Source organism: Balaenoptera ricei, chromosome 3 (genome assembly GCF_028023285.1).
Source record: "Balaenoptera ricei isolate mBalRic1 chromosome 3, mBalRic1.hap2, whole genome shotgun sequence".
NCBI lineage: Eukaryota > Metazoa > Chordata > Mammalia > Artiodactyla > Balaenopteridae > Balaenoptera > Balaenoptera ricei.
Window position 1 is genome coordinate 170,316,660 of NC_082641.1, and position 6,077 is coordinate 170,322,736.

Genomic DNA, 6,077 nt, shown 5'->3' on the forward strand with positions numbered 1-6,077 from the left:
GGGAGTATGCCAGGGCCCCTGAAATGATACAGCTCTGGGCATGGTCCTCAAGTAGCTCCCAGCCTAGGGGGACAGAGCTGGATACAGATGCCCAAGCCCTGTGGGGTCAGACTAAATGAAGAGATACGGGCTAGGGGAGCCTAGACTAGAGGAAGGGGCATAGGGGTTGGGGTTTTTAAGCATGAATAGGAGTTCATGGTCAGGGATGGGTAGAAAAGCTCTAGGCCATTTCACAGATGGAAAAACTGAGACCTTCCCAGAGGGGAAGCTACTTGCCAAGGTCACACAGCCAGGAAATGACAGTGGATTTGCACTCGGGCCAGCTGAGTCCCAACTTGAGCACTCAGCCCCACGCTGGGCAGCTCCTGTAGGAAGAGGGTCTGGTGAGAGGTGGACAATGGGACTGTGATCAGCCACATGGCAGTCGGGGTCCTTGAAGTGTCCCTAAGGTTCCCTTGGGGTCTCCTGAATCCCTCTACAACAGTCCCCATGTCATGCACACTCCTGTGATGGAAAGCTCATCCCTCACCATGGTGACCCAGCTGACACTGGTGCCCCCATGAGTCCCAACCCTGCCCCCTGGAAGCCAGTGTGTTCACCTGGTATCTGAGTCACTGTCCAGCTCCGTGCCTCAGTTTCCCCATCTGCAAAACAAGAGGGAATGCCTAGAAGGGGTCTTGTTGGAGGACCCCAGGCCTCCCTGCAGAGGGGGCAGGGCCAAGCCACCAGGCGAGGGAGGGACACTTGGTGTCCTTGGCATGTTCTTGAGGTTGGGCTTGTCACTGGAGCCCATAAGCCTCATCCATAATTCATGACCCTGAGGGCAGCTCAGCAGCAGCTGGGAGCCCAGGAGGCACAGTGGCAGCAGGGACGGGGCTGGTGAACACAGGATGGGAAAGCTCCCTGGGCCTCACCAGGAAAGGACTGACCAAGGCCCTTGGACAAGGCTGCCCCTTTCTGAGCCTCAGTTTTCTAATCTTGAAAGTGAGTTTAATTCGACCCATTATCAGCTAGCCCCTGGTCACTCGACTTCTGTAAGTCACCCAGCACCCACCATGTGCCTACCTGGCCAGGACAATACCAGGGTCCATGAGATGATTCAGCCCCGGGCCTGCTCCCTGAGGAGCCCTCAGTCTAGGAGAACAGAGCTGGACACAGATACCCCAGTCCTGCAGGGTCAAAGCTGAACCAAATGGAGGAACAAGGACTGGGGGACCTGGACTCAAGGAGGGGGCGTGGAAGTTGGGGTTTTAAAGCATGAATAGGTGTTCACCAGGCAAACAATTATTTGATTCAACAAACATTCCCAACCACCACCCTGTGCTGGGTGATGCTGGGGCCCCTGAGAAACTCTAGCTCCTAGTGTAGCCCCTGAGGAAAGCCAGCCTAGCTGGGGACATGCTAAGCTGACATCCCAAGGGGGAAAAGCCCTAAATTCCCATCTCATTTCTTAGTTTCTGGCCATGACCTAGACCGTGAGCATCTCCAAATCCCTTAGAGTTAGGCTAACTGATAAGGGAACCACTAGTCCCATGTGGCAACTTAATTTTAAACTAAATAAAATTATATACAGTTAAACCCCTAGTTCCTCAGTTGTGTCAGCCTTGTTTCCGGGGCTCAGGAGCCACATGGGGCCGGTGGCCACCCAAATGGAAAGCACAGATAAAGTTCTGCTAGACGGTGCTGCTCTAGAGGATCCTAGGAGCCACCAGGCCCAAGTTCCCCAGAAACCAAGCATCTTGCTACTGTTTTCACAACTCCCATTAGATTGCCCCTCCCCCTACACATACACTGAGCACAAGTGTGTGTGCGGCGCTGTGCCCAGCTCTTCACAGGTACCACACATTCATTCAACCTTCACAACCACACCGTGAGGCTCAATCCCAACTTTACAGATGAGGAAACTGAGCCACAGAAAGGTCACTCACTGGTCCCAGGTCACTATGATTTTGTCCCTGACATGTCTGCAAAAGAACTCCTGTTCGAAACTTCCACACGTGGCTCTGGATCTCCATCTTCCCCCGACCACCCTGCCATCCCTCCCGCCACTCAAGAGTCGTAATGGGGGTCGGGGTGGCAGAGCAGAGGGTGGTCCTGCGCAGGCCCCAGCCCGGCCCAGGAAGTGACACCTACTGTTTCTCCTGAAACCCGGGCCAGGAAGAAGGGTCTCCCTTCTGATCCTGAGCGGGGCAAGGAGGGGCAGTGGGGGCCTCCTGGCCTGGGCTCAAACTCACCAGACAGTGAATGGGGCCAGAGCCCCTGTCAGCTGGGGCAGGCACCAGGAGACAGCCACGTGGCCCCTGCCACTTCCGGTAGCACCAAGCAGCGGCCCCTGTGCCTGGGGGACAGGAAGTTCACCCTGCCCCGCCCACGGCCCAACTGCCACCTCCCCTCCCCCTCCAGACAGCACCCATGGGACCTCCCTGGCACCGTGCAGGTCCTGGGTGGGTAAACTGAGGCCCCTAGCCGGGGCTATTATTACCGAGCAAATGACCTTGACAACAATTGTGAAATAATAGTACCCACAAATTGAGCACCAACCCTGGGCTAAACATTCCACATCTCATCATTCTGAGGTGGGCCAATGATGCCTGCTTCACTGGGGGGGAACCCAAGACTCAGAGAGGGGAGTCCACCTGCCCAAGGTTGCACAGCCCATGAATGGGAGCACCAAGACTCGAACCCAGGGCCGCACGAGGACGTTCATAGGCCAGAGGCACTTTTGTTTTCATGGGCCCCTTCCCCCAATAAAAAAAGAGAATTTAAACTATATTTTACAACTACATTTGGCATAGAGACGAATATATTAATACCATATATTAAATGTTTTCTTTGACCCCAAAGCTTGTTTTTTTTTTCCCCTTCTGATTTTAAAAGAAGTTAAAACACCTTTACAGACCTCTAAAATACTGTGCCTGAGACATGGTGGTCACTGTGTCTGATGAAGTCAGCCCTGCGTGAACCCAGGTCTCCCAGCCTCCATAGAGCCAGGGCAAAGCCCAGAGATGGACAGGGACTTGCCCAAGGTCACACAGCAGGTTGTCAGTGGACCTGGATGCCCCCATCCTCTGGCTGCTGGAAGTGGGGAAGAGTCCTTCCGGGAGGTGGCTGACACAGGCTCTGGGTGCTGCCCAGATATCCACCCTCCCCAGCACCAATTCCCAAAACCTTGGGGCTTCTTGCTGGTTCAGCATTAGAGCAGGTCTCGGAGCAGATAAAACAAGACAGGAACCAAGTCAGCAAAGAAGGCAGGGCTCCTGTTCCTGATGGGTTGTCTGGAGCTCCTGACCTCTCACTCGGTGGCCTTGGGCTGCCCCTCACCTCTCTGGGCCTCTAAGGTTCTGCGAAACAGGATCTGTCATTTTTTTCCCCCTTGGACTCCAATTTGCTCACAGTAGGGCCAGTTTGGGGTTTTTCTCTTCCTTTCCTGTGACTGGCCGCTTGGCCATGCTGTTTCAAGGACCAGCTCTGTCATGTGCTTCCTCCCCTCTAAGGCTGACCACCAGGGCTGTGCCCATTTACACAATCTGGCATGATTCTCACAATGGCACTTGGAAGCAGTGTCTCAACTCAGCCATTACCCCAATGAGGCAACTGAGGCACCGGCCCCATGTCACACAGTGACTGGGTTGTGAACGGCATCTGAGCTCACACTCAGGAATTTTTCAGTCCTCCCGCCCTGGTCTCCTCCCTCTCCATCACTTCACTTGGAAAACACCTATTGAGCACCAACTGTGTACCTGACTACCGAGCTCTGGAGACACAGCAGGCAACACCCTTGCAGACTTCCCTCTCTCCTACCCCTGCCCCAACCCGAGTCAGCTGTTGACCCCATTTATGCTCACTAATATTGTAATTAGTATTATAATTACAATATTATAATGATTATAATATTGTATGATAATGATTGTAGTATTATAATGATCATGTCTGCATTTGCAGCACTCCCATTCTCACAGTCTGCTCTGATCTTCCAAGGGGGATTCAGCCCATTTCACAGAAGAACACATCAAGGTGCAGAGGGGCAAAGCCATGCACAGGAGAGCTGGATTTGAACCTGGGAGCGTTGGACTCCCAGCCCCACCACAGGGAAAGAGCCCCAAGGGATAGGGGATAGACTGGCCCAGCGCTTCCCACCTCCTCCTGCCCAGGATCCTGCCCAGGTACCGGCTTTGCCCCTGGTGTGGGTGAAGGTATGTGGGTCAGTGTGTGCCCTGGGCAGTCCAGTGGGTGCGACCAGGGTGGAGGAGCCCCTGTTCTGATGATGGCAGCTTGGCAATATGTTTTATTGTCTGGCAGAGCAACCCTTCCAGCAATGCCAGAATGTGACCATCAACCCATTTTGCAGTGCAGTAAACTGAGGCTCAGAGGCCAGCAAGGCATATGGGGAGATCTCCAAACCTATTGCTCTCTCTCCTCCAACCACCACCATCTTTAGCAAAAGGGTGGAGTTACATTTGGCAAAAGATGGGGAGGGTGGGTTTCAGAATCTGTAGAATACAGGCTCCAAAGCCCACTTTCAAATAAAAAAAAAAAAAAATCAAGGCTCAGGGAGGTCTGTCACCTGCCCAAGGTCACCAGTGAGTCAGGTCCATCCAAAGCCACCTCCAGGTCCCCACTGCGGCTGGGGCAGGCGAATTCTGGGATCCGAGGCAGATGGAGGGGCCACCCACCCCCAACACTCCTCCGCACTCCACTTGCCGCCAGCCTCCAGCAAGATCCTAATTTACGATTTATTTTAATCCCTGGGAACAGATGCTCGCTGCCCACCCCCCACTTGAAGCAGTGACCACCACCAAGTCCATGCTCCAAGTCTCTCTAAGCCTGGCCTGGCCTGGCCCTGCCAGGCAAGGGACCCCACACTGACCCCTCGCTAGAATTCCAAATTTGGGGTCCCTGCAGAGGACGCCAGTGAAAGGCCCCTCCACCGCCCATCCTTGTGCTCGGGGGGCTGGAAAAGGACACTCTAGAGGAGGGACCAGGGGACCCCCAGCTCCTCGGCCAGGCCTAGATCGGGGTTCATAGCAGAGAAAAGGGGTTCCTCATCTTGGTCCCAGGGGTCTACAGGCCAGAGCTGGGAAAAGGGAAATTGGGACCCGTTTCGGCTGTCCTGGGTCCCAGGCTGGAGGGAATGTGGCGTCCCCATCTCTGCCCCGGAACCTAGACCCAGATCCAGGCTTAGAATAAAGGGATCTGGGGAGGGGGTCTCGCTTCATAGCTGCCCCGCTGCACGCTCCAGTTCTAGGCCAGGAGATGGAGGATTTGGGAGGGGTCTCTAGCTCCCTCCGCGGATCCCCGATTATCAAGGGGGAGCGGGGGGAAGGACGAGGCGCCAACTGCGCAGCCCCCCCACCCCCTGTTCTCCATCCCTCACACCCCGCCGCGCCTTTGACCCCCGGGGCCGCCGGGCTGCCAGGCGCGGTGCGCGTGGGGGGCTGCGCGGGCCAGGGGGTGTCGGGGGTGTCTCGGTGAACAGCACTTACCTCCCGAGCTCGGGCCGAGCCCCGCGCCCGCCGCCACCTGCGGCTCGGTCGCTGACACACGAGCCCGCCCCGCCCCTCCTCTCCCCTCCCCTCCCTCCGCGGTGCGGCGCGGCCGCCAGCTGGCTCCGCCTTTGGGGCGTGGCCGGGAGAGTCCGCACCTCCGCGGCGGCCTGGAGGCAGGGGCGGGCTCTGAGAGCGCGCGGCCAGCCATTGGACCATTTAGGAGGCCAGCTCCGCCAGCCCAGCGCGCTGATTGGCTGAGTCGGAGAAGCGGCTCCTTTTTTTTTAAAATCTCCATAATTTAAAGCGACAGGTCCCGCTCCTTCCACCTGAGACTGGGTGGGAAGGGTGACTATAGTTTATTGAGCTCCCAATGTGTGCCAAGCATTGAGAAGGACTCATTTGATTCCAAGCCTGTGAGCGGGACATTACTGATCCTCATTTTACAGATGGGGAAACTGAGGCTCAGAGAAAGCTCCTGCAGGCCACATAGCAAGTCCACAGCCTTATGAGGGCAGCCTCAGGATCTGGTCCCAGAGAACCATCCTTAAGAATGTTGTCATGTCACAAATCTGAATGGGTCCGGTCGCCCTC

The 6,077-nt window shown here is 55.9% G+C and overlaps 1 long non-coding RNA gene across 1 annotated transcript; it reads right to left on the reverse strand.

The window, feature by feature from the left end:
- Nucleotides 1–300: 300 nt before the first annotated feature.
- On the reverse strand, nucleotides 301–5,535 carry LOC132364011 (uncharacterized). Its single transcript, XR_009502682.1, has 3 exons — nucleotides 5,484–5,535; nucleotides 600–644; nucleotides 301–365 (listed from the first exon to the last, which is right to left on the reverse strand). It is a non-coding gene; the product is annotated as an uncharacterized LOC132364011 (long non-coding RNA).
- Nucleotides 5,536–6,077: the final 542 nt, after the last annotated feature.